The sequence below is a fragment of the Gouania willdenowi genome, chromosome 11 (assembly GCF_900634775.1).
Source record: "Gouania willdenowi chromosome 11, fGouWil2.1, whole genome shotgun sequence".
In the NCBI taxonomy this organism is placed as follows: Eukaryota; Metazoa; Chordata; class Actinopteri; order Blenniiformes; family Gobiesocidae; genus Gouania; species Gouania willdenowi.
This window is the reverse complement of record NC_041054.1, coordinates 16,438,059-16,464,322: the sequence shown is the minus strand read 5'-3', so window position 1 is coordinate 16,464,322 and position 26,264 is coordinate 16,438,059. Positions and strand designations below refer to the sequence as shown.

At 37.8% G+C, this 26,264-nt stretch overlaps 1 protein-coding gene across 1 annotated transcript in view; it reads right to left on the bottom strand.

The window, feature by feature from the left end:
* The window catches only part of col8a2 (collagen, type VIII, alpha 2), a 46,551-nt gene extending 21,414 nt beyond the window's left edge, over positions 1-25,137 (bottom strand). Inside the window, exon 1 of the mRNA XM_028461671.1 lies at positions 24,399-25,137. The gene's annotated coding sequence lies outside the window, so the exon portion shown is untranslated. The remainder of the gene's footprint in view (positions 1-24,398) is intronic.
* Between the last annotated feature and the right edge of the window lie 1,127 nt (positions 25,138-26,264).

Below are 26,264 nucleotides of genomic sequence, written 5' to 3'. Positions count from 1 at the left end.
CCACATTTGTGTCAGACCGTCTGGACAGGATGACTGGTGGAGTGCTGCTGGTAACATTCCCAGTCTCAACTACCACTGGTTTTTATGACTGAATATTTGTTGTGATATAATCACATTTTAAACAGCACTTTCAAGAAAACAGTGTAATAAAAGTAACAACTGTAATGTGAAAGGATCCTTTATGATTCATGCAAACTTTACCACTACAATATTATATTTATTTATTCTGGTCCTGGTGTTTTTATTCATATTTTGGCAATTTACCCACTGTGTGCTTTTTTTTAATTTTACTTATCTTAACTGGCTTACAGATCAATGAATCAAACATCATTTACTCCCAAAAAACACTCCACTTGTTGGCATTTTTACACATTGCATTGTGGGATGTGGAGTTTTGTAAACAGATGCATGGAAGTGTTTTTACTTCATTCTTACTGTGATTTTTTGTTTTTCTTCGCCAGAGGATAGTGATTTGTTCAACACCATTTTTGCTCTAGTTTGTGCCTGGTATTCTTCGTGATATTAGAAAAGTAAAAATGTGGCAAGAAAAGAGTGAAAAGTTACTAAAATGGGTCAAAAAATGGGCAAATAAAGAGGAAACAGGTGTATTTGTAATGGCAAAGGGTAGCTTAAATGGGCAAAATGTGGCAAACAATGGTGAAAAAGAGCAAAATGCGGCAAACAATAATGAAAAAGGGCAAAATGTGGAACAAAAAGAGGCAAAATTAAGGGAAGGAAACAAGTGGCATTTATTGGACAAAAGTTAGCCCTTTTGGATGAAAAATAGCCAAAAAAAATTAAAGAAAGGACAGAAATTGAATAAAAGTTTCGAAAAGACCTTGCAAAAATGTACCAAAAATTGGAAAGAAAGGGATATTTATTGGCAAGAAATAGCTAAAGTCTGAAAAAAGTGTCAGAATTTTTTGAAAACGGGCATAAATGGGACAAAGGAAGTTTCCCCCGTTTTGAGGTTTTCTGGGGGAATAATAATTAAAATTAAGACATAAAGAGCCACATGTTGAGCGTCACTGATGTGGTGTCTCTGATAATATAGTGGGCTGGTCTGGACAGAAAATGCCAGGACTGAATTTAGGTCCCAGTCCACCCCTGTTCTATCCACATCCCATAATGCGATGCGTGAAACTTAAGGTTTTTTAGATGCCGAAATTTTCACACTGTACACAGTGGATAAAATATTTCAACACAAGCTAAACACAAGCTAAAAATAATTGTCCATTTTTTCCCTTGAATAGTGCTCATTATTAAAAGGCAAAAATAATTAACAGTTGCTAAAGTGTTTGGCTAAAACTCATGACATTCACATCTCCAGGAGCTCCTTGACAGATGTTTCCTTCAGGTAGTCCACTCTTCTCCCTGGGCCAATCAGTTAGAAACAGGTCGACTCATAAACTTGGCAACATCACAATAATCTACCAACAGACAAATTCATTAAATATCTGAAATCACATTTTATTATCTTTACCTATTTGCTTGAACATCCCTGATTTCTCAGGCGACCCAGACGTGCTGTTGGCCTGTTTCTCTGTGATCCAGTGAAATTAGTCTCTACAGATACGTGTGTTAAACATCAAGAAGCACACCAGTTTGCCTTGAGCACTTTGTCTTGTTTCAATAATCACACTTTAACAGAGCACAGGGGGAGAGGAAGCCAAAAAAAGAGGCAGAATTGTATCCAGGCCAAAAAACTGAGAGAGTGAAGCCAAAGCAGGGGAGTTTCAGCTCATACCAGCAAACATAGGGAATAATTAGGCTACCTTTCTCTGAACACCACGGTTTACTCTCTGTTTTTTGATCTTTATTTATCAGACATGCGCGTCAGCAGTCATTTACACTATTAGTTGTTTGATTATCTGTCATATGCTGTACATCAGTGCTTCTCAAAATTTTTTGGCTCAAGTACCCCCTTTGCTCTTATTTATGAATCCAAGTACCCCCTTTTGTCTGACTACACTATTGTGCTCAGAATACTATAAAAAACTATAGGGCGTAATGATGGCGTGAACACACATTTTAAAGAATCTCATTTTGTAAATAAGTGGAAAAAACAGTATTTAGTGCAGTGGTTCCCAACCTGGATCGTGAACCCATTTTGATATCAAGAATTTATGTTCACCCCAAAGATATATAAACTATAGTTATTGCTGCATGTTAGTTGAACTTGATTCAGAAAGTGAAAGTATAGAAATAGGTTGACAGCCAAATCTCAAAATGGCCTTATTTGGGGAGATTTGTCAAATAAATTTACTTCAAAACATTTGTTTATGTCATATTTGGTCTGATGGCCAAAATAAATTTTGAAGCGACTAAAATTGTTTTAGTTAAGATGTGTCTTTTCATTGTCGACATTTTTATATCAAATATGACATCCAATACATTTTTGACACGTATATATTGTTTTGATATTCACGTGTTTTTGATAAATCGCAAAAACCATCACTAGGATACATCACTAAAATGCAAAAACACTCCTGTCACAAATTTCAGAGACCACAAAAACCATTTTCTCACTTCTTATATATCATAATTTAATCTCATTTAATTTTTCAGAAATTTCAGGCAACTCCACATGGGGTCCTGACCCCAAGGTTGAAAAACATTGATGTAATGGCTCCTGAATAGATTTATTTCTATAGTTTTTATGATTTCAGGTATTATGACCGGGGGTAAGAGCAGTAAGGTTATGTTTTACCCTCTGTTTGTCTGTCAATCTGTCAGTCATTCTGTCTGTTAGCAAGATAACTAGAAAAGTTATGAACGGATTTGGATGAAATTTTCAGGAAAATTGATAAATGGGACAAGGAACAGGTGAATACATTTTGGTGATGTTCTGGCTACCATATATATATATATATCCCATTCCCTTTCCCATACACACTGTAGAACATCTGCTGATGTCATGGGTTCACGCAGAGTCAATAGCTCAATATTGACAGGTAGTCATGGTAATCCTTAGTTTACCATATTACCGTGATCGGAGCGTGTTAGCTGAGCTTGAGCTGCTTGGCGGAGGTCTGACCTCTCCTAGTGCTTTTTATTATTTGTTAATTTTCCACTGTCTTTCTCTTTCAAGTACCCCTGTAGAGCTATCGCGTACCCCCATTTGAGAAACATTGCTGTACATTATAATGATCTACGATGGGTAAGGGCTACATGAAAAAAAGCAGAAATTTTGGATCGTGAAGTGATGGAGGTTGGAGAAAAGCAAAGAGGGAGATGGTAGGTGTGCTGCAGATGAAGGTGTTGAAATGTTATTTCCTCCCTCAAAACTGATGATGCAGCCAGGAAACGGGTCATCTGGCTGGTATATCTATCTCTATCTCTCAGGTCTTCCTTTATGATGGATCTCACTCTGACCTTTTCTTCCTGCTCAGTACATTTTTGCATAACTGTTGACATCTGACCTTAATTTTACACTAAAACCACTTGTTCCCATTCTTACACTGCTATCTTTGAGTCCGAGTCAGCACTGGGTTATCTGGGACACATGAGTGAATGTTCTGTCATGATGACAGGATCAAAAGTGGTGTGATTTGACTGAAACTATTTAAGAAGATGTAAAACGTTCTCTTTAAGATCATTCAGATAAGACTTTCTCAGTGCTTTTCCATCTAAATGAAGCGTTTGCACATCTGTTAGATGTATAAAACGTGTTGTCATCAGCCTGTTGAAGTGGCAGAAAGTCAACGTTAAACCTGTATTTGAACTCAGTTTTCTTGTCCACCTGCCTCAGGAAATTCCTCCAGTTCTGCCAAAAACCAATAAACATATTTGAGGCTAGACACAATAACAATGTTCTCATTTTGCATTTCGTAGCAAATGGTTGCAATTAAGTGGCAATACAGAAACACTCAAGACGCTTTCTTACGGTTGGATTATTACTTGGTTCTTTAATCAGATCATATCAGGGTTTGAAGCTCAGTTCAGGAGGCTATGATAAGGTTGATGAACATCAGTACGTGTATACCTTAATGGTTCATTAATGGGTGATTAGCTGTGTGTTTATCTTAGACCTGGCAGCTGGTGGAAGAAGACATTCTTGCGAGTCTGGAGGTATTTTAGATTGATGGGCCCTTGCTTAGATAATCACCAGACCAAAGGAAGGCTTAAGCTGTTTCTTTCTTTTCAGCTGGAGGGGAGAAGAGCGAGTTGGGAATGAGTATGTGAAAGAGGAATAACACTTCCACTGCAGGCATGAGAATGAGACACATCCTTAGACACTAAAGTCTTGCCAGTTGAGGATGGGCACATATTGCTGAAAGATTGAAGGTCTTTGCTTTCCGAAGCAACTGAATCAGAGCAGATGCACAATCTGATGATGTGCAGAAGCATGAGGTGCACACATTTCTCAAAAATAGCTTAGGACTGAACATCTGGGTGGTGGAAATGTTGCTTTGAATGTGCTGAGTAAGAATTTTCCAATCGTGAGGTTTTTTTTTTTTTTAACTTTTCACAGGTTAAGTTTTACACATTTAATTTCTAAGAAACACCTTTAAACGCTACCTTTGACTTTTAATAATGTGAGGAGTCTTTATTGGCTCTATTGATCTGATGCGTGTGCACTTGTCTCCTCTTATTCATAGCCAAAGTCAATCAAGAAACCCAGCTCTTTATATCTTCAACACTTCAACTTTCTGTTTGCAACCAGTTCTAGTGACAGACTAAAATGCAGCACTCCCAAAAAGGCTGAACAATAGCAAACTCAGGGTGACACTGAACTAACAATTAGACTTCGTCAAGTTAAACTAGTAAAAAAAAGAGGCTGCAAGACATTATTTCTTGAAGTTGATGAGTAACATTTTTTTTTTATTTTATTTTTTTTTTACTTGTCTGCACATGCTGTCAAAGCTCAACACCACAGGAAGTGCAATCATTATGAGACAGCAATGCATATTTTGTTATCGCAATAAAATACATTGATTTATTTTATTGCTTAATTGTGACCATCACCAGCCCTCCCTAAGGAAGGGTAAGAAATCTTTTATTATAGGGAGGATATAAAAAGGGAGAGCAGTGTTACACCTAAGTGGAGGGGGAGGGGGAAGGGGAGGGGAAGGGAAGGGGAAGGGATGATGAGTAACATTTAACCTTGGCAGGCACGGAGATGCAGCTAAATTCATGCTAGCTTTTTCCTCTCCACCTCTAAGGCCTCGGATTTTACATTTCAAATTTTCCCAAATTCACCTATTTCAATGATGTCTGCAATCCTTTATTGTATGTACCGGTAATTACTGGCGTAATACATGTCCCATAATCATGACCAAGATATATATAATAAGAATAAACTAAGTTAAATATTGGGTAACACTTTAGTTTAGGGAACACCTTTTAACCATTAATTGCTTATTAACATGCAGATCAATAACATATTGACTACTAAATAGTCATTATTAAGTACTTATTAATGCCTTGTTCTGCATGGCCTTATTATACAACCAGTAAGCCATTAACTAAGAGTTTTCCCTCAATAACCTCTGAATTATTACTCATTAGTAGTAAATAAGGAAGTTGTTGTATATGAATTACGATCACAACATGCTAGAGTTAGAATTAGTTAACCCTAATCCTAACCCTAACTCTGTTTGGACTGCAAGACTTACGTGTATAAGGCATTAATAAGTACTTAGTGATGACTAACTAAGAGCCAATATGTTACTAATGCTAATAAGCAACTCATTAATGGTTAATAGGTGTTCCCTAAACTAAAGTGTCATCAATTACTGTAACTAATTGTATTTTTTAATGCTTAAAAACTATACACAATAGCACGAGATCATGCATGACCAGGAATGCATGATATTCTCCCAAAACATGTGTGTGAGCATATAATATACAGTAACTATTTTTGTTTTACGACATCAATTCATCCATTAGCCGTGATCACTGAAAATCACGAGCCGATTTTTTTTTTCATATTACCATTTCATGTTTAACAGATATAACAAAGGTGTTAATCTAATTTGAGTCCCAAAATTAGCAAACGTACAGTCAAGTAAAGGGTGAAAAAACACATTTCAAGTATTTCCTTGATGTTGGAGACTTTTTCAGTGAACGTGCAGCCTGACAGCGTGTCATCAGCATATTGCTCTCAGAGATGCTTTGATGTCAGATTATTTTGTGCCTGCACTTTAAACCACCTCTCGGTTTATTTCCACACAACAATGTCTCTGTGTGATATGAAACTCGAATAGATCCACTTTTGAAAATTCATAAAGCGAATGAAGTGAAATGACCTCCATCACGGAGCTATAATGAATGCTGCCAGTGAACAAAACCTCACCAAGCTGTGAAGGTATTCCAAACAAACCTGATCGACTGACTGTACAAAAAAGAAGAAAGGTGGAGAGGAGGATTTGAAGGCGTGGGTTTTAAAGACTCTTTTACACCAAGTTTGTTTGCAAGTTGCCTGTCTGTAGTAGTAGTAAAAGCCACAGGCCATGTTTGGTGAGGATTGTCTGATCTTGCTTGTGATCTACAGGGTAGCCTGTGAGTGAGATCATAGATGGAGAACCTGATGCTTTCCTAAAGGATTTTACCCATACGCACTTACAATAAAACAATAGACCCTACGAGGCAGTAAGATTTTACTGTCTTGAAAGTTCTTCCCTAAGTCTGATCTAACATTGACCAAAGGACAAGCAGCAGTTTTGTAACAGATAAAAGAGAAAATGGAGAAACAAAGACTGGGATGACTTGGTGCTGAGGGAAATCTCTTTCCCCTATCCACTGTAGTCTCATATTGCATTCTCCTTAATTACATTACCTAAATGCATCTCTCAGTTTTGGAAACTGTATTGCTCAATTATTTCACACACACTACAGTATGTTACTACCCCTCCTCTTCTCTTCATTCCTCTCACATGAGGAACCCTGTCTTTGATATCAAAGTGGGGTGGAGATGAAAGTCTTACTGAGGCGAAGAGTTGTGCGGCTTGGGACAAATTGGCAATTTGCCCCAGTTTTAGATGGAGCCTTGATTCATAGAGTTATTCAAACCTCTGTCTGTCCACCAGTAGCTTTGTTCTCACCATCGGCCAAAAATGGGAGGAAAATAAAGAAGTCTTTTTGTTGCGTCTAATCCAAGTGGACTTGCCTGACAAATTAAATTATTCACTAAAGCTAAAATCAGCATTTTTCTTTTTTGTTCACACCTTGAATGTTAAATGGTTGTAAGGGATCTCCACAATAGTGCATCTTTGCTGTGGGGGAAATGACAAGACAAAATGCTAATTGGCTAAATCCCAATGCATAAAAGTCCAACCCCAACTTTTCAGTCTTGTGTATGAATATAAAATGATGACCTTTTTTAATCATTATTTTAAAACATGTTATTATAAAATTACGTGAACGAAAAAATAATATATTTCAATCATATGAAAATATCGGTAATTGGCTTTTGTATGTATCTCATATAAACTACTATTCCGTCATTTGCAGCATGACGTCATAGGTAAGAAATGCTTTTTTACCCAGAATTCCCTGCTTTGTTGACACTTTCCTGTGTTAATTATATACAAAATTCCTATCTCGATGTATTTTTCTCAAATTGGCCAAACAAAACATTAACTTGATATGTTTTTCCTCAATAAACTCTTACCAGAACCAAAATTTCACCAAGCTCTTTTATTCGCAGCGAGCCGCACAATGTCAACGTGTTGTGCCAAATTTTAAAAGTTATGGTTACGACTATGGTTAAAGTTTAGACATTTGATAAATAAACAAAGTAAACACTGAGATTTCATCCACTTTTCTAACGAGGGGTTAGGTTTTTGTTGGTTGGGATTTTGTCATGGGATCACTGTGTGAACCTTGAGCACGTTTCTTGCAACATTCTCCTATCGGCTAAGCACCTGTCCGTCCAACAGTTTACTCACTGTGACCTGTTCTAACTTAGGAAATGTAACCAATTACGGGGCCCTTGGAAAGTTTGCAGGGTCAACTCTAATGTCAGTCACTGTCAGGATTGTTTGTTAGACTAAGATAACACGTGCCCAGAGGACAGGCTGCATATATCCATGCAAGAGTAGCAATCAAAAAATGGATGTTTGTCTCACATAATCCAAAATGTAATAATTGACAAATAGTGTCTGAGGAGCTTAGATCAACGCTAATTATTTTTTGTTCTTTTTCATTTATAAAATACTTCAAGAGACTTTACTTTTGGTACATTCTTGCATTTCACAAAATCACACATGCAGTGTGCTAAACTGCTGAGAACAATACAATGTGTGTCGTAAGGATAAATTAAAGCAATTTTGTGGTTTTTTTTTTTTTTGTTTTGTTTTGTTTTTGTTTTTTTGGTTTTGAAATTCAAAAAGATGTTTTGTAGTCCACAGAGCCATTGAGCCACCCTTTTGGCTGCAATTCAAAATAAGATATTTGGACATTTTGAACACTTTCATTTATTTTAAGCGTCACGGGGATTCTTTGGATTCTGTCCTAGCTTAAGAACTTCATTCTATTCACACTCCCATTGACTCTCATTCCACATGTTTTAAAACTGAGATGAGAAGAGGTTCATAGAAAACGCTAAAGTATCAGGAAAAAAACTCTCAGAAACACATGACGAACAAGGGGAAACTGCAGCATGCACGGTCCTAAACACAAATATTAGTAGTGTGAGAAAATGTTTAAAATTCCCTAAATTTAAATGAAATGTGGGGTTGAATTTAATGAGACCTAACAATGTCAGTTATTAAGTGACGCTGCCATTTGTGTGTAATTTAGAGCTTATTTGTTGAGCCTGATGAGCAACTGTATCAGTTCCCGCAGTTAGTTTGTCCAGACCACAACAAGTGATTGCATCAACATTTGTGGAAATATCTCAGCATGATTAAATAGTTGGATTTAAGAAAATGGCATGACCAAAACAGGCTGTTAAAAACAACACGAGGAGATACGATAACAAAGTAACGTAAATGACAACACATAAACACACATTTGATAAACAACTCCATTCACACTTACAAAAGCACTAAAATGAGCCTGATTATTTGTGCCAACTGTTACCATCCGTTTTCACAGAAAAGGAGGGGAAAACAGGGTGAGTGGTGAGTGTTTGCATCTGTGGAAAACCCAAGCAAATCCTCTAATATGACGAGGCCAATTTCCATACCACATTTTGGCTTCTTCTTTGCACTGACCTTGTAAAACCTTCAGGCATATCTTACTGGCCGACTGAAAACTGACTAAAGGAGGGAAAAACCACAACTACGTACTTGAAGAATAATTCAAGTGGCTATAAAACATTTTGTGCGCACGTGACATATGTAAATGTACATGGAGATATTAGTGTTTCCAGTTCATGACAGCGTGCTGACCTCTTAATACTTAGTGACACAGTTTCCCCAAAGGTATGCTGCATCAAAAACACATCACAACCTCAGAAGGTTTTGACTTTCCTCTTGAGAAATCCACACACACATTTCCCAGGATACTTGACAGATGATAAGCTTGTCTTAAATAGACTCTGGTGAAGATATTATCGTGTTCCTTAAACCTGCCATTGTGTCAAAATCCTTGACATGAGCCAAACAATACAACTGATTTTAGGTATGAACCTCCAAATGAGTTCCTCTCTCGTTCCACCAAATATTTTCATAGGACATCAGACTTCAGCGACTCGTTATTAGTACCCCAGGTGTGTAGGAACAATCTCCATAAAAATCTACCAAGACATTCCAGTGTTGCACTACGTTGAATACTTTCTCCCCCGTCAGTCGTGTTAAGCAATTTCGATTTTTAATGTCTTTAAAACATCTGTCCACTCTCCCCTGATAGAATAATCAGTCATCGGACTTGAAATTTATATTGATTCATGTACAGATGTGTGTCTGTATGGGTTTAGGCTGATGTTTTTCTAAGCCCCACTGAGGTCTTTGTTAAACTAGCACATGGTCCAAAATGGACCCAAGTGGATGCTTTTAAAAAGGCAATGTAATTACAGAGTTCCCTAGGCATGTGTATCATCAACCAAAGTATTCAGTAATATATCATGCGCAATTATATAATTTTCCTACAAAACAGTAACATTCTCTTTATGAAAACTACACCAAAAAACTATTATACTAACAAAGAATATTGACAGAAAACAAAATTCCATCAAGCAGATGTGCGTGGCCACCTGCAAACCAAAATGAACCCAAAAACTGTCAGGTTTTGTTTAGTTTTGTTGTCTTTAGCCCTTGTGGTTCTCTTTTTCTTTCATAAGTCTTTGTTGGTTCTGTTTAGTTTCCATTCTAATTCTAGTTTCATGTAGTGACTCTTGTCTTTGTGTTTGCAGGCATTCCTGCTCATGTCTGTTGGACACAGAGTGATTACTGGATCATTGTGAATGTGAGCATCGACCTCCTCGTGTCCTGCTGCGTTTTTGTACCCTGCTCCCTGTTTTCCTCGTACCTCCTTGTGCCTTTTTGGATTTCAGATTTTCTTTGTTCTACAATAAACATGGACTGGATCTATAAACGTTACGCCTGCCTGATTCTCTCTCTGCACTTAGGTCCTCATCCACGACTCTGAAACGTGACAAAAACTGAGCTGAAGTCCGGCGTGTGTTTGTTGCCCACAAAAACCTTTCCTTCCCTTCAAATCAGTCACTCACTGCTAAGAAAACATTACTCTTGGGCTTGTATGAAGTGTCTCCTTAACACGGATGGTATGGTTTGGAAGCCATCATGTTTACTTAGGTTTGGGTCAGTTAGAGTGGAAACCCAGGTTGTGTATTCAAGTCGTGTGTGTAGTTTTTAGGAAGTAAGGAGAGATGACAACACTTTGGATGTGAGTGTGATATAAGTCCATAGTGTTAGTGATGACTGTTGAGAACAAACTTTATAATTTTGAATAATGTCTTCATTTATCAAAAATGAGGTATTTCATAACACATGCAGTTGCTTCTTCACATGTAAGTATTAATTGAAGTGTATTAAGTTAATTGGAAGAAGGTTGGTAAATTCGCTGGTTTAAGATTACAGAAAGCAAAGAGACAAAAACCTGTTCATCTCTTGTATGTGGGGGAATAAATAAATGTTTTAATGTTTTAATATATATATATTAAATATATTTATATAACGGTTAATCCTCACACTGAAGTAGTCTCAGAGCAATATCAGCTCATTCACACACCAATGGGACTGAGCTGCCATGCAAGGCGCTCGTCGACCACTGGGAGCCACTTAGGGTTCAGTGTCTTGCCCAAGGACACTTTGACACATAGACCTTTTCTCAATTCTAAGTAGACATACTCCGTACTTGTAAACTCCTGGGTACGGACTCGTGGGAGCAAACTTAAAGAACGGACTTGCTGACATCATTGTGCGCAACAGTGGGGAGTCCACAAGCACACAAGTCCGCACAATAGGGATTGAGAAACGGAACATAGACTGGCATAGACTTGGATTGAACGCCCAACCTCTCGATCAGAAGATGACCCCGCTACCATCTGAGCCACGGTCGATATGATCGGGCGATATGTGTATACTATCAAGCTCCCTTCAAGCTAAGTATCCCAAAACAAGTGTGACCTCAATCTCAGTATAACAGAACTAAAGTAGCATACTCAACACAGTATTCAAAGGCCAAGAAAATCTGGATCTTAATAGTTAGCATGAATTACCAACAATTTTCTAAAATTGTGTTTTTATACAGATATCATGACAATACTGTCCGAAATGATCCTGCTGATGTTCTTTGATGTGCTAGTTATAAACCTGTAGCTCTGTTAGCTACAAAAACATAGCTAGCAATGTGGATGATGTACAAGACTTGCTGACTCTGCCAAGAAGGTTTTGTTTTAGCCGGTGTATATTTGTTTGCAGTGTTGGGCGGTAACGCGTTACAAGTAACGCATTACAAGTTACAAGTAACGCATTACCGCCCCAACGTTACTTTTGAGAGTAACTAGCTAGCTGCAGTGTACTTCCTGTTTACAGTGGCGCTACATATTTTTTGCAGGACGCCGTGCCAACCACGGTAAAACAGAAAAAGAAGAAGAATTGTAGGCGTGTTTCTGTTTACATCACGTGCGCCAATCATGGCGAGTCAATGCGAGAGCAGGACGAGCTTCTCAGAGTGGAAATACGTGTATTATTTTACACATCTGTCTCCAAAAGATGCATCGGTGAAGCTAAGCTAACGCAGCGATGGTGTACGTGATAGAAGCCTCTGCACCTAAACAACAGCGTGTGGATTTTAACGGACTGTGACTCTTATCCAGGGACAGGTCAGCCAAACTATTGCACGGTATGTTGTTGTAAATAAGAAGCCTGTCGCTGCTGCTGAGTCACTGATAACAGCAGTTTGTTAGCCTGATATGTTTAGCATTGTGTAGCTGAGAAAAATGCTGTGAATTTGTTTTTCCACATTTATTTTTATAAGCGTTTTCAACAGCAGAATGTGCACCTGGAATATGCACAGCTTACTTTACATTTCTGTGCTAAGGTTGAAAAATTACTGTTTAGTACTGTGTAAATTATTAGAAACTGTAGGGTTGGATACAATAACATTTCATTTATCAGAGGCTTTTATCCAAAGCAATGTTAATACAGGGGCACAGTTAAGAGTGGATTATTATATTATTACAGCACTGATACAAAGCTGTATGAACACAAATGACCCAAAAAAAAATACATTATTTAATTCTATGTAACTTTTTCCAGTAACGCATTACTTTTTGGTGTAAGTTATCAAAATAGTAACTGGGTTACTTTGTGAATGAAGTAACTAGTAACGGTAGCTAGTTACTTTTTGTCAGTAACTAGCACAACACTGTTTGTTTGTTTGTTTGTTTGTTTTTTTGTCTGTGGACAGTCTAACTTAAAGAATAATGGATTGATTTTGAATAAAAAAAAACTATAATATCGGAACTAGGATAAGGAACAAGTGATTCAATTATGGAGAGGATCAAAAATCAATGATTTCCTGTGCCCTTTAAGCTGGTTCTAAAAAACCTGTGTGAATGATCTTTGTTTTAGTTTCCTGTACCACACTTGTGCATATTAACTGTTTCTAAACAACAAATACACTGTAGTACATCATTGAACACTATAAATTGTGCAGTAATAGTGCTCCTGAAACAAAAAAACCTAAATTGGTGACATCAGGCAGTTAATAATCAGCATTACGATACTATTAGGTGCAATGACATTTATTATTTTACTAAGTATGACATGGATGCATTTTCAGTTTATTCTAAAAGTTTGTATTCATATGGACATAAGCCCAAACTCACACAATTACTTAAAAAAATAAAATGTGTGGACAGTGGTGATTTTGATTGATACAAGGTTAATTCCTAAGGATAAAACAAGAGCACTTAAATACATTCATAATTTTTTGAAATATCCTTGCTCAAAAACTTATTCTGCATACAATATTTATAATACCTTCCGGATCATCTCCAAAATCAAACGTTTGACAATGTCTATCAGCACACCAAATTTAATTTAAATCAATTTAGAACTTTTTGAGATATCCAGCTAAAAAAACATCCACATGCTTGGCGTAGGTTAAGAAGTGAGCCTGCTTGTTGGAAAAATACAGGTGTTTCTAAAACCCTTGTGTTTTGTGAACTTCCCAGACTTTTCAAGTCCATTGTATAAATGTAGAGTGGATTTTGGATACAGCTATCATACCTCAGAAAGTAAGAACTAAAACCATCCGTATGGTTCAATAACACAATGATAAATGAGAAAATGTGTTTTTCTAATTTTGGTTTCTGCAGGGTTACAAAGATCCGTATGTTTCCGACTTTGACTGCACAACATGGAGTCAAGGAGCAAGGGGTTATCCAACCAGCGTCTTTGCTCTGCTCCATATTTCCACTGTTTCAGCTTTACTAATGCTGGCCAGGATTGCTTGGTATGAGAAAGCTGTGTTTAGACGGCTTTTCACAGCTCCTCAGTTGAGAACAGTGCAAATAGAAGTAATGCCAAAATAACAGTCACAGGAATGCAACAATTCAAGCGTGATTGTTGGCCTTGGATGGATATTTAAGGTCATGAGACAGACAGATACCCCTTAGCACCCACCCCTCATTCTAGCTACTTTCCAGCTACATATTCGTTTGGTCTGTCACATTTTTGGCAGAGATTGTTGTAAGAGGAAACTGAGTCAGACACCAAGATCCTGTAGCTTACTGGCCAGTGTCTACGCAAGTGTTACCAAAAGTAACTGGGATGCTACACTGGGAAACATCTTGGCAATTTCTCAAAGCCAACAAGTTCTCACCTAGGTGATGTGACCAAAATTGTCACGGTTGTTTTCAAAATCGTCCATAAGCTAAAAGAACTACAAGAATACTCTTGTTGTAAAACACATATGAGAACAGGAAAAGCTCAACTTATTGCTGATAAGCATGAAAGGAATAAAAGGTGTTTGCACCTTCCAGCTACCAGTTAATCAATCCCAGTAGTCAAAAAACACTGTAAAAAATAAAGGGAGAGAATGACTAAAATAAAACCAAAGGTCAGACTTGAAAACAAACATTGTTAGACTTCTTCTCCCACCCTTCATCACGAGTCTCCTAAAGCCATAACATTCTAACTCTCTCCGTCTCCCCTGGACAAGGTATTATAATGGTTGAGGTTTTTATTGGAATGACTTAAATAGCTCTTAAAATACCACTCGAATGATGGTTGCTGGTGTCTGGACTGCCATGCGTGAGTGTACATGTTTGTGTCTGACCAGACCCCGTTTCCATCAGGGATGCCAAATTTCTTTCACCCACCAACCGTTGACTTCAGCTTCCCCAATCCCACCCCCTCCCCCCCTCAATACTCGATGCTTACCACATCTCCCACAGTGGTTGTGCTCATTTTTGCCTAAATGTTTTCTCCTCTCTCTATACGACCTTGTATTTTCAGTATTATCCACAACAGAAGAAAAAAAACACAGTTACCATCTTACTTTCCTAAGGTATGGGAGCAGTTTTCTTATCTGGTACGAGATAAAAATCTTACCATCTGGTTATAAAAGTAGGTTTTCCTAAAAAAAAAAAAAAAAAAATCACACGCCAAAAGATCAAAGGTGTTTTTTATTTATTCAGAAAACAGTTCAGAATGAGATTGACTTCAACCCAGTATCTGTTGATCAGATTTTATCAGCCAACAAACACAAACTAACACTTATGTCTAGTATCTTCTGTATCTTTCCCCCAGCCGAGACACTTTGCGTTACTCCCCACTTGCTGGAGAAAAAATGGACTGAAAGTGATTGAAGACACATTCCAGTGATCCTCGAAGGACAAAGTGAAGCCCCAATAGAAAAACCTAAACGGAGAAGATGCACAAGAGGGAATAGGATGATGTGCATGAGGGGTTACATATCGGGCATGACATCCCCGACCCTCTTTCTCCTCTGGGGTACAATACTTAAAGGGGCAAAGTGTAAGCCAACTGTAAGGGGAAAGTGGATTATGTGCAGGTGATTGGCATGCACGAAAGTCTGAAAGAAAAACTTTATTGGATGAGTAAAGACAATTGCCGAAACCACTATAAGACTCCATAGGCTACGAAAATCAAACTGTGTTGAACTGAAGTGAATTCACAGACTCTGACTATGCTGTTGTGTCTGGTGAGCCTGAGAACTATTTGGACAATCTTGAATGCTGGCAGCATTACAACCAATGCTTTTCTTTTTATTTCCAACCTCCACGCTGAATAAGTGTATTGCAAACAGCACGTGGATAGGCAAAACAAGCATCACATGGAGAAGATTAGCAGATTAACTGATAAAGTGTATTTTTTTGATTAATAATATCTACCTTTGACCAAAAAGAAAACCATTCTTTAAAAAACACAATATTTTCACTGGTAGTCAAAGCTGTTATGCACATAAATTGTACAGCTCCCGGGTGGTGTGTTTAAATAAGAATAGGTCAATATCTTTCCAACATTAATAGATTCCCAATGATATCTGGAACTTTGTGGAATATGCATGTTTCTTCATTGAACCTGGATTACATTTGAATCAGAGCTGCTCATGAATAGAAACATGATGTTAATAAAACCTAATTATGCTTTATAATTAAAACTTTTCTTTATACTGTATCATTGTAATAATGGATAAAAGAATGGGAAATATGGATGCTTTGACCTATTCTATCTCAAACAACTGTAACTACAACCAAATAACCAAATCCTGTACGTCTTATGTTATTTTGTGAAGGAACTATCAATGTTCCAAACTCTTGGGCTTTACCACTCTCGGCCATGAACAAGACACAGTAAATGATAGTCAATGCTCCACAGATTCTGACAATATAGATACGGTAGAAGAAAAAAAGGCTTCTGTAATAGTATGGTAATAAAATCATGTAAAAGTAACAGTTGATTGCTCTTGGTATGACTTTTTCTTCAGTTTACGATTCCCGATTAATGTAGATGTCATGTTACTCAATGCATTATTACGTTTTACAGCTCATCACTTACAGTATGTGCAGAAGATTGGCCAGCTTAATAATTCAAGGTTATTTCACTGTAGAAGGAACTAATGTATAGGGCGTACATTTTGTCATATCAGTGATTGATGAGAGATTTATCCTTGCCAAATACTCAAACCTTCCCCATTCAAGGCCTGAGCCAGCAACACCATGTTATCTTTGTGCTTCTAACATGAACTTTAAACAGGCCTCTTCATTCTTTGGCAGAGACAATTAAGGCATTGACTACACATTCTCTCACAGCAACAATCTGGCGGACATGTTTGTATCTTTGTCTTCCTCCTTCAACTCCTTGTTATCCTTTTAATTTCCTTTCAGACAATGACAACGAGAGATACGGGACATGACTCATCACATCGACTGTAGAGGAATTAATTTATCCTGTAACACAAGAGAAAATGCTACGTTACTGCATGAAGTCCAGATTATTAAGTCAACTCAATTACCCTCCGATGCATCTTCTTAACCTCCATAAAGTTGTCATATTTTTGCTTTTCTAAGAGATTAATGGCAAAGAAAGTTTAGTTGATTGCAGAAGTCTAACTGAGCCTGAGGAATGGGCTGACAGGGTAAATAAATATTGAGGTATTAATGGGGGGTGATCTGTGTCTGGGAGCAAAGAGACGGGGCCGGCATGTTTCTGTTGACACTGGTTCAAACCCTCGGCCAGATCAAAGACACCACATGGTTGCTACAAAACCGTGCATTTCATACAAGCTTGTTATTCTCTTAACTTCATGTTTCTACCCCTCATCACCACTTCTTCATTGTTATTCGATTTCATTCTTATTTTATCATCATCCCTCTTGCTCATGTCTCCAATACATCTATCGTATGCTAGGGAACTCCCAGGCTCCTAGTCTGATCTTTAGTTGGGTTGAGTTTTTTTTTTTTTTTTTTGCTTTAGGATGAGGCCTTTTGTAAGAAAATGAACACTTCTCTGGTTCAAATTAGTAATGAGGCAAAAATCTTTTTTTTACTTCTGGCAGCTTGTTAAGGAAGAAAAAAGAAGCGGAGAAATTACAGAGTGCAAAGACATCTGCAAAGCACATGAAAGTGAGTTGTAATTGAGGCAGAGCCCCAACTAATTAAATGTTATGTTGGTTGGCCAAAGAACGTCCTCCTAGAAGTGGCTGCACTCCTGCAGCTTTCACTGTCCAAACATGCACAAGCCTGCATGGTTATTGTCATGTTTTATTTTACTCCACTTATTCTGTGATCTTGTAATTAATCATCCATGAAACAGATAAATTGCCGCAGGTCATGCAACTCATTGACCCTCTTTAGTATTAAATAATGAACGTGGTGCTTCATGGAACGGCTGTTGTTTTAAATGGAGACACATTTGTGCACAGATAGGAAGTTATTAATTTAGGCTTGCTGTTATAACAGATTTGCAGAAATGCATTAGTGAAAAAAATTCAGCGTAAAAAAAACACACTTTAGTGATTGGGAAATGAGTAAAGATGCAACGGCAGGAGAAACAAAGCAGTCATGCCATTTTCCTTGTGTTTGTTTATCTTCACTCTATAACATCTCAAATATTCAGTCTAAACCGCATACATCCTTCCTAAATTTCAGACAGCAATATCTGTTCCTTTGAGCATGAAACGCAATAATTCTTCTTCAGAAGCTTTTGGAGGCCCTTAGGACTGATGCCAAACAGCATCACATCTCCTGTCCAACTTCAGGAAGCATTGCATAGTTCTCAGGAATCAACAAAAACAAGTGAACTGTAATGGACAACCAGTCCCCAACACACACACACACACACAGACCAAATGTTGGTCTAACAACAATAATACTCTCAAAATAAAGCACCACAAACAATGAATTCAACTCAAATGAGCTGGAAAAAGCCCAAAGTCGCCTTTTCATTTTATCGTTTCTCTGTTTCACAGCTGATTACAGGAAACGATTACAACAAAAGCCTTGAAGGGTTGCTTGTGTCGTACACAGCTCAAAGCCTCAGAGTGTTGCATTATGAAACACATGTTGCTCAAAGGGCTCAAAGTCTAAACAGAAAGGATTATACCTGGAAGATCAGGCCATTTAAATATAACGGTCTTGAAGAAAATTACCTAGCTTTCAACAATAAAAAGACGGACTAAAAGCTCAGACAAAACATGTTTGTATTTTTTTTTTTATTATTATTCTCGAGCTTTGGCAAATATAGCAACAACAGAGGAAATGAGGAATTAATACCTCTCCAACAGTGTCATTTGTGTCCTTGAATGGTGAAACAGAACATTACATAAGAACATTTCAAAAGACATATTGAAACCTCTTGGTGGTCACTTGTGTGGTTGGAGAAATGGTCTTGAGCCAAATTAAACTTCAGGTGTTTATCTGGGCAGACACGGGTGCACTTTTTTTAGACTGAAAATAAAACCAATTGTGTGTTTATGTCCATGTAGCAGACACTAAAATTCACCGGCTTGAGAAAAGACATAATAAATACTGACAGCATTATGTGTTTTCACACTGTTCAAATACTGATTTCTTTACACTTGTCTTTTTTAATATACTCAAGTATTCAACACTGTAACCACTTTTATCTGCTATGTGTTTCTGGCTATATGCAGACCTAGCAATTGTGAAGGGCCCCGCATGCCACCAGGGGGCCACGAAGCCGAGTCCTAGGTCTCTGAGGAGATCTTCATCTCTACTGGAACATAAAACACACAAAAGTGTAAACATTCAACATATGTTTTATTTATTAAAATATGAAGAACTCTGAGTTGTTTTCCTTGTATTGTCATTACTTATATATTATTTTAGTAGCTCTACTTAAGTTGTTTTGTTTTGAAGAAAGATTGTCATTACTGTTATGGAGGACCAACTCTGCCATAAATAAAAATAAATGAATAAATACCAACAGATATATGCCATTATTACAAAAGTAAATACATAAATCACTCAATACCTAAATATGTATGCCATTAATAAATCACTTAATACCTAATACGCACAATGAAAGACAGATGGTGAACCATATATATCTTTATCTATATCCATATATAGGTATGTATTAATTAAGTTAAATTATTTCTTGATTAATTAATGTATTTTTAATTATGGTAGAGTTAGTCCTCCATAGACTGCAGCCCATTTAACTTTTAAAGTGCAACAGATTTGAGCAGATGGTGGACCATTCAATAAATAAGACTAAAGGTATATCTGCATATAGTTTGACAACACGAATTTGCATTTTGTTGTCATCTCATGCTTGTAACTAAATTAACTCACATGGAGATGGAAGCACATTGCATGAAAGATACTGGACAAAACCGTGGTTACAACATTGAATTTCAGGTTTGTTTGTTGTTGTTTTTACAGAAAAGTGTAAACATTTCTTTTGATCTTCATGTTTTCTTCAACAAAATACTGTTGTTGTTTTTTGATGCAGAAATCAAAGAGGAGAAAATATAGTGTAAGACAAGGTTGAGTAACTCTTACTAGTTTATCACAGACAATAGCTTTATAGTTATGTGATGAACGATGATAAATTCTTAGACAAAGATCTATTAGTGTTCCATTTTCCTCGAGATTTTATCACTCCCATAAATGTCAACATATGTAACATTAGCTACCATAACCAAGTTACTTTATGCGTGAAACCCAATCTTTATAAGTTGAAGTTCTTTGACACAAAAGGCATTTAATTTACAGGTTAAAGGATGTCTACAAAGCATTGCTGATGAAGTTGTATTTACTGGGAAGTGGGAAGAAACATTACACATGCCATCAAGTAAGCATCCGTCTTCAGCTGTACGAAATAAAAATGCCTTTTATTATCCTGCTCCAGAGGGATCATAACAACACAATTGCCCCTTTCTTTCTTCTCCTTTTATGAACACCTACGCAAACGCCTAAATTCAGCTCAGACTGAAAAATAACAAAGTCTGGAGCTTTTCCAACTGTCTCAGAAGAGTAGTTTCGACCCCATTACTCAATATAGACCCATCTGAGAGTTGTAAATCCATGCTGCATCTAAAGTGAAACAACATAAATATCTGAGTAATGTGTCTGGTACAACATGAAAGAGGGATAATGTTAGTTCTATACTGAGGAGTTGAACCAGTGTAAGGGTTTTTATTATATTTAATTTTCAGGAAGCCAAATACAACACGCAACTCAAAAGTTAGCGAAGAAAAAAACTCAAAGAATCAAAAATGCAAACCCACAAGCACATACAAACAAAATGTGCAACACAACTAGAGGACACTGAGCTTCAGCTGCACAACAGCAGATGTCAAATCCCATTAAGTGGGAACAGAACTGTTACTGGATGAGCACTGATGCTTTCATTCCTGTTTGTCCTGTTGGATTCTCTTTGAAAACACCATAGCTACACTCCCAGAAATACTTAGACACACCATAGGAAAATATGGTTCTGTGTCCAAGCAGCATTTCTCAATTCACATTCTGTACATGTGTTTACTTACTCACTGTGACCTCACTGAGAAGACGGGATGTTTAGGAAACACGATCGATTTATTCAACCAATTAAAGATTGTGGTAAACAAAACTTTGGTAGAATGTCTGCGTGAAATCGGCAGTTTACATGTTGTGAACCTTCTCATTATTCTGTGGATCAAAAGCACATGGAGTACATGTCAAAAAGTCCCAGATGAACACTGAACTTAGAGAGGTCAGAAACAGGATGGCCTCAAGCTAACTTTTGCCAAAAGGCTAAAATGACTGACAACCATCAAGTCTACAAATTAAAAGATATAAACAATGAAGGTGAGAATCAGGCAGCCATGGAAAGAAGAAAATGTCATTTTGTATAATTTCATATGTTAATTCAAACAACATTTCTTTTGTTTTTGTCCAAATTGTGTTGGGGATACAGTTCTACTAGCTGTGGAAAACAGGTTGTCTCATGCTATAGCAAACCACTGCTAACAGTCAATGGGAAGGTGGAGGAAAAACAACAAGAGACGCCTGCCAAGCCTCCTGACTGCTTGCTTTCTCTGTGTCTTCTTCCCCATCCCCCTGCTACTGCTCTGTGGAAAAACTTCCTTTGGTCCAGACAGCAAGCGAGTGACAGAGCAAGTGGTGGACTGATAAACAGTGATGAAGTGAAACAGGCAAATAGATCAGTACTGTAGGAAAGGGCAAGAAAATGTCATTAAACAAAACTATAGACTAACATTTGTTCATTGCTCATTTTAAACTTAATGTCCTTTAATGTAAGACCTTATTATAAAGCTTCTACATCTCTGGAGGCATCTGTAGCTGCGTTTCCATTACCTTTGGAAATGCGCAAAATCTGGTAATCGAAACGCCTGAATTTTGAAAAAATACTTAAGTATCGCTAAAAAGTTTCTACGCTTTCATGAGGAGGAATTTCCGACGTTCAGATATTGAAATGTGTCGCAAAAGCACTATGGAAATACTTTTTCAGCAAATACACGTCACATGGTCACATGAACACTTCTCTCCGAGAAAACATAACACGGTACGTGTAAACAGAAGAGGAGAGTGTAATATTTCTTAGCATTATACAAAAAAATATTAGTGCAACATTAGATGAGATGATTAGTTATGAGGCTCCTGAATGGAAACATGTTCAAAGAGCAAGTATACTTTGTCGACATTTAGAATTATCGCTTTTATTTTGCAAAAATCTGTAAACGAAACCCAGCGGGTGTTTGTGTCATTTAAAAAAATATTAGTGCAAGGGTAAACGGATGCATCCAAAAATATTTAAAAGGCTGTAACAATACTTTTAAAATGAATCCAGAAAATAATCTCAAATATATTAATTAGGATTGCTATTCTAACTTAAAAGAAGCTAACGTTGTGTTAGAGGAGTGACTATGTGCTGTCAAGGTGTTTTAGCTCCCAAGGACAGCGAAGGGCGTTCCCCTTTAGCTTGAGAATGAGTGGCATTCTCCTTCATTTCCTGCTAGCACTAAAAGTAACAGAGACACATGTGCTCACCTTCTCACCAACACAAGCACTCATTCAAAAGCACACACAGCCATTGAATAAAGGACTTTGAGGAAAAACAGTGGCGTGCAGGGACACTTTGGCACTTACAATGTTTCAGCCTTTGGAATCTGCAAATGTATTGATGATAAACACAAAACTACTTCACCATCACCTTCGATCTAACCATTGGAAAGTAATGGAGCATTTAATACTTTTATAGGATAATAAAAACCATTGTTATTACTTTTTTGGCGCCATGTCCTTCCTGTGTGTTTGACGGACAACTACTCCCTGCTATCCCACCCCCTTGTGGACACCCACTGTATAGCCTCACAAAGGTGCCATTGATAGTGCTAGGAAACTGTATGGTTGTTGCAAGAAACCCCTCTTGTCCTACAATCGTTTGATGGTAATATCCAAAGTAAACGTAAAGTCTTTACAATGATTGTAATATTTAGATATATGTCATTGTGTTGGGTTTGTTGCCCCCAAAACTCTGAGCCCCTTGGGTTCTGACCCATCAAATGTCGAAAGGTACGTGAAGCTCTCATAAATAAGGAAGCCTTTTGCTAGCCCGAGTATACTCCTACGTTCTAAATATGCGTATCACTATGAGAGGTGTTAAATCCGTGTGGGTGTTTGCATTGCACAGAACATAAAGCATGCTGTGTGTGCCTTTGGGTTTCCAGCGTGACTGGAGTTTGTGTAAGTTTGGTCACGCTTTGGCCCTTTGTATCAAAGGCTTGAATGGGTGGCTGGTTGGAAAACGGTAACTGTGGTTAAACGATATACCGCAATCCCAAACACACACTTGACCCACACTTGCAACCACAAGGAGGTTAATTACTGACCAGTCACCATGCTCCGAAGGAGTGTGTCAGTACAAGTGTGAGGTTCATGGTTACAGCAGCAAACAGTGCGCCAAAACATGGTTAACTAGAGGTTCCATCACTGAATTTTCCGGTAGCGTAAACCATAAAAATGAAAACAGTTCTAACTGTTAAAATGGAAAATAAAGTGCAGATAAACTAACAATACACCATTAAATCTGACCTTTATAGCCAATAGTTAAGCAGCTCCACAGACATGGAAGCTCTTCATCATCAGGATGACAAGAATTCGCAGATATGTGTGTCTCTTCACACACTCACCATGAGGATTATGTCATACCCATACCTACTCACAGAGCACTAGTTATCTATCGCACACATGTCAGTAAATTCAAGAGATGCTGCCAAATGTTTGTGGACTACAGTGATCTGGACCACTTTCTCTTCCTGGCTTTTTTCTCTCTCACACACACTGCACCTTTTCTGCAGCTTTCTCCTTTATTTATTTTTCACCGGTTTCTTCACATCACTGACGTCATGCTCATTTTCAAACTTGTATTTACTCTGAATTTACAGAATACCTGAGTTCTCAGACTCACAACTATCTGTTTTCAATCTGTTTGTGATGGAAAGATGTTAAAGGAATGCTGCGTGTCTTGCCAGTGGCGTCACTGTGGATGGACAGAGTGCAAAAACAGGAGAGAGGAAAACAGATTGTTCAGTTTGGATACCAATATATTCAATACCATATCCATTAAATATGGACAAAAATACAATGCATTTAAAAAGATGAGCTTGCAAGATCAATAGCCTGGTGCAACACCTTAAATGACACCTTTCTTGCCATCCTTAATAAGATTACTAGACATATACATGTGGATTTATTTAAGACGTTTATGTCCATAAACACCAAAAAGGTGGAGTTTATTGCCATGAAAAAGGTGAAAGAATTTAAAATGAACTAATTGTACCAGTTCTTTCTAATCTCCAACTTGTTACTTAACACAGAGAAGAATTATGCAGGTCCCATGACTAAGGTAATAAACCTGAATTTTAAATCTCGTGTGCTCTTACCTAATCAACTTCATCCAATTTAAATATAGTACATATTCAAGTTGACAAGACAAAAGGATGCTGAGGGGTCAAGAGGAAATGCAACAGGCAGGTCTTACCTTTATCTCCTCAGAGAGTTGAGGGGCACAAGCAGCAATTGGCAAGCAGAAGGTGTGTGCTTCAGGCAGGTCTCTCTTCTACCTCCCTTCTCAGCCACGCGTGTCTCCCATGGGATGTAACAGCATCAGATATTATTCAGGCATGCAGCCAAAACTGTGGAGTTTGGTCCACCTGAGCAAAATGCTAGAACCAACAAATGGTCTAGTTCTGCAGGGAAAATTATCAAAAAAAAAAAAAAGTGACGATGTTCTATCTGAAGGTGACACAAACTTTCTACTGAAAGTGCTTTTTTATCTCTAGCCGAAGGAAACAAAGTCCATCCAGATGGCTTCTGGCGCTAAAGACAAAAGTTAAAGAAAGGATGATTGAAGCAAAAAAAAAGGAAATACAAGAAATGTTCACTGCAGTTTCCCAGCTGTCCAGACGAAGATCTGAGGAGCCGTTTCTCACTCTGTGCTCTTGCTCTCCACAGTAGAAAGTAGAAGGAAAGGAGCAAGGCATGCGAGTAGAGAGGGAGAAACAGTAGAGTGAACCTCAGTCAGTCAGCTCAAGTAGGCAGCAAAGGCTGTGCTATTTGGATGTACAGGCTGTGAATCCAAGCAGGTTGCACTCCCTCTCCCAGGACTTATAACCAGGAGCTGTGCACCTCGCTGCTGCAATTTCCCTGGCTTACTCTGTGTTCCCTCTCCCACTGGTTTATTCTGGGAAAGACAGACAGGACTGTTCATCAGGTTTACCCCCTTCGTACAAAAACCAAGTGTGTGACTGGCTATAGTGAGGAAGGAGGGGAGTGAGGAGGATGGGGTGGGGTAGCAGCAGAGAGAGGTGTGGAGTAGGGTGAAGGAATAGAAGGGAACTTGGAGGCGTCACCCACTCATATTCAATGTTCTTTCCGAGCAAAACAATTCCACTTCTTCCTACAGCTTCTGAAACTTGTCCAAACATCAGCTCATCATACAGCCAAGAGGTTTTTATGCAGAAACATTCACTTATACCTTTACTGACCTTTGGATTAAGGCGGGTAATTATATCATCAGTCAGTCATTTTCTAATACATAATGAAAGATTATATTGTTTTTAATGTTGAATTTGCCACATTTTGCAATCATTCAACTCTGTTTATTTCAGTTTCATTGCCAAGGTTCTGGAGTTAATAACTAGGATTCATTCTTTGCAGCTTCAGCTAATCACTGACTATGCATTTCAAATGAGCCAAACATTTACTGGTCAAATTCATAAATTCACCTCTCTCAAGTTAGCTAACCTCCTGGAACAGCTCAAGTACTTTCTTACGGTTCGTAGGTGACTTCCAACTACGCAGAAGTCTTCATGGAGTAGTTTAGACATAGTTTTGAGTGTTTCCTTGGCAGGGTTCTTGCAGGCCATATGCTATGGTAGTGGACCTTGAAGGGCTTAATGTTCTATGCTTCTTTAAGGTAATAGTGGGAAAAAAAATCTGGCTTGCCTTTTCCTTTAAAAAAAAAATCTGCTAGAAACCTTTGGTTGCTTTAAAGATCAGTTAAAGACTTCGATACGTTGGTTTTTAGAGTAATCTTTGAACCAAAGTGTTAAAAACATCTTATCTCAGGTGGAACATTTTACTGCAGAAGTTTCAACCAGGTATTAAATGCTGGAAGTCAGACAGAAATGTCCTGGGTCATGTTTTACTCATGAAGAGTAATACATATTCCCAGAGTCTATATTTTACCAGCCATTAAAATCCAAGCCAGGGTAAACTCAGCTTTTCCGTTCACGAGAAACAAGAAAGGTCTCAACAAGAGCATATTTAAATGACACACAAAAAGTACAGTTCAGAGATGAAGTAAATTTACAGCTTAGTTTTTATCTAAAATTTAAGGGAAATT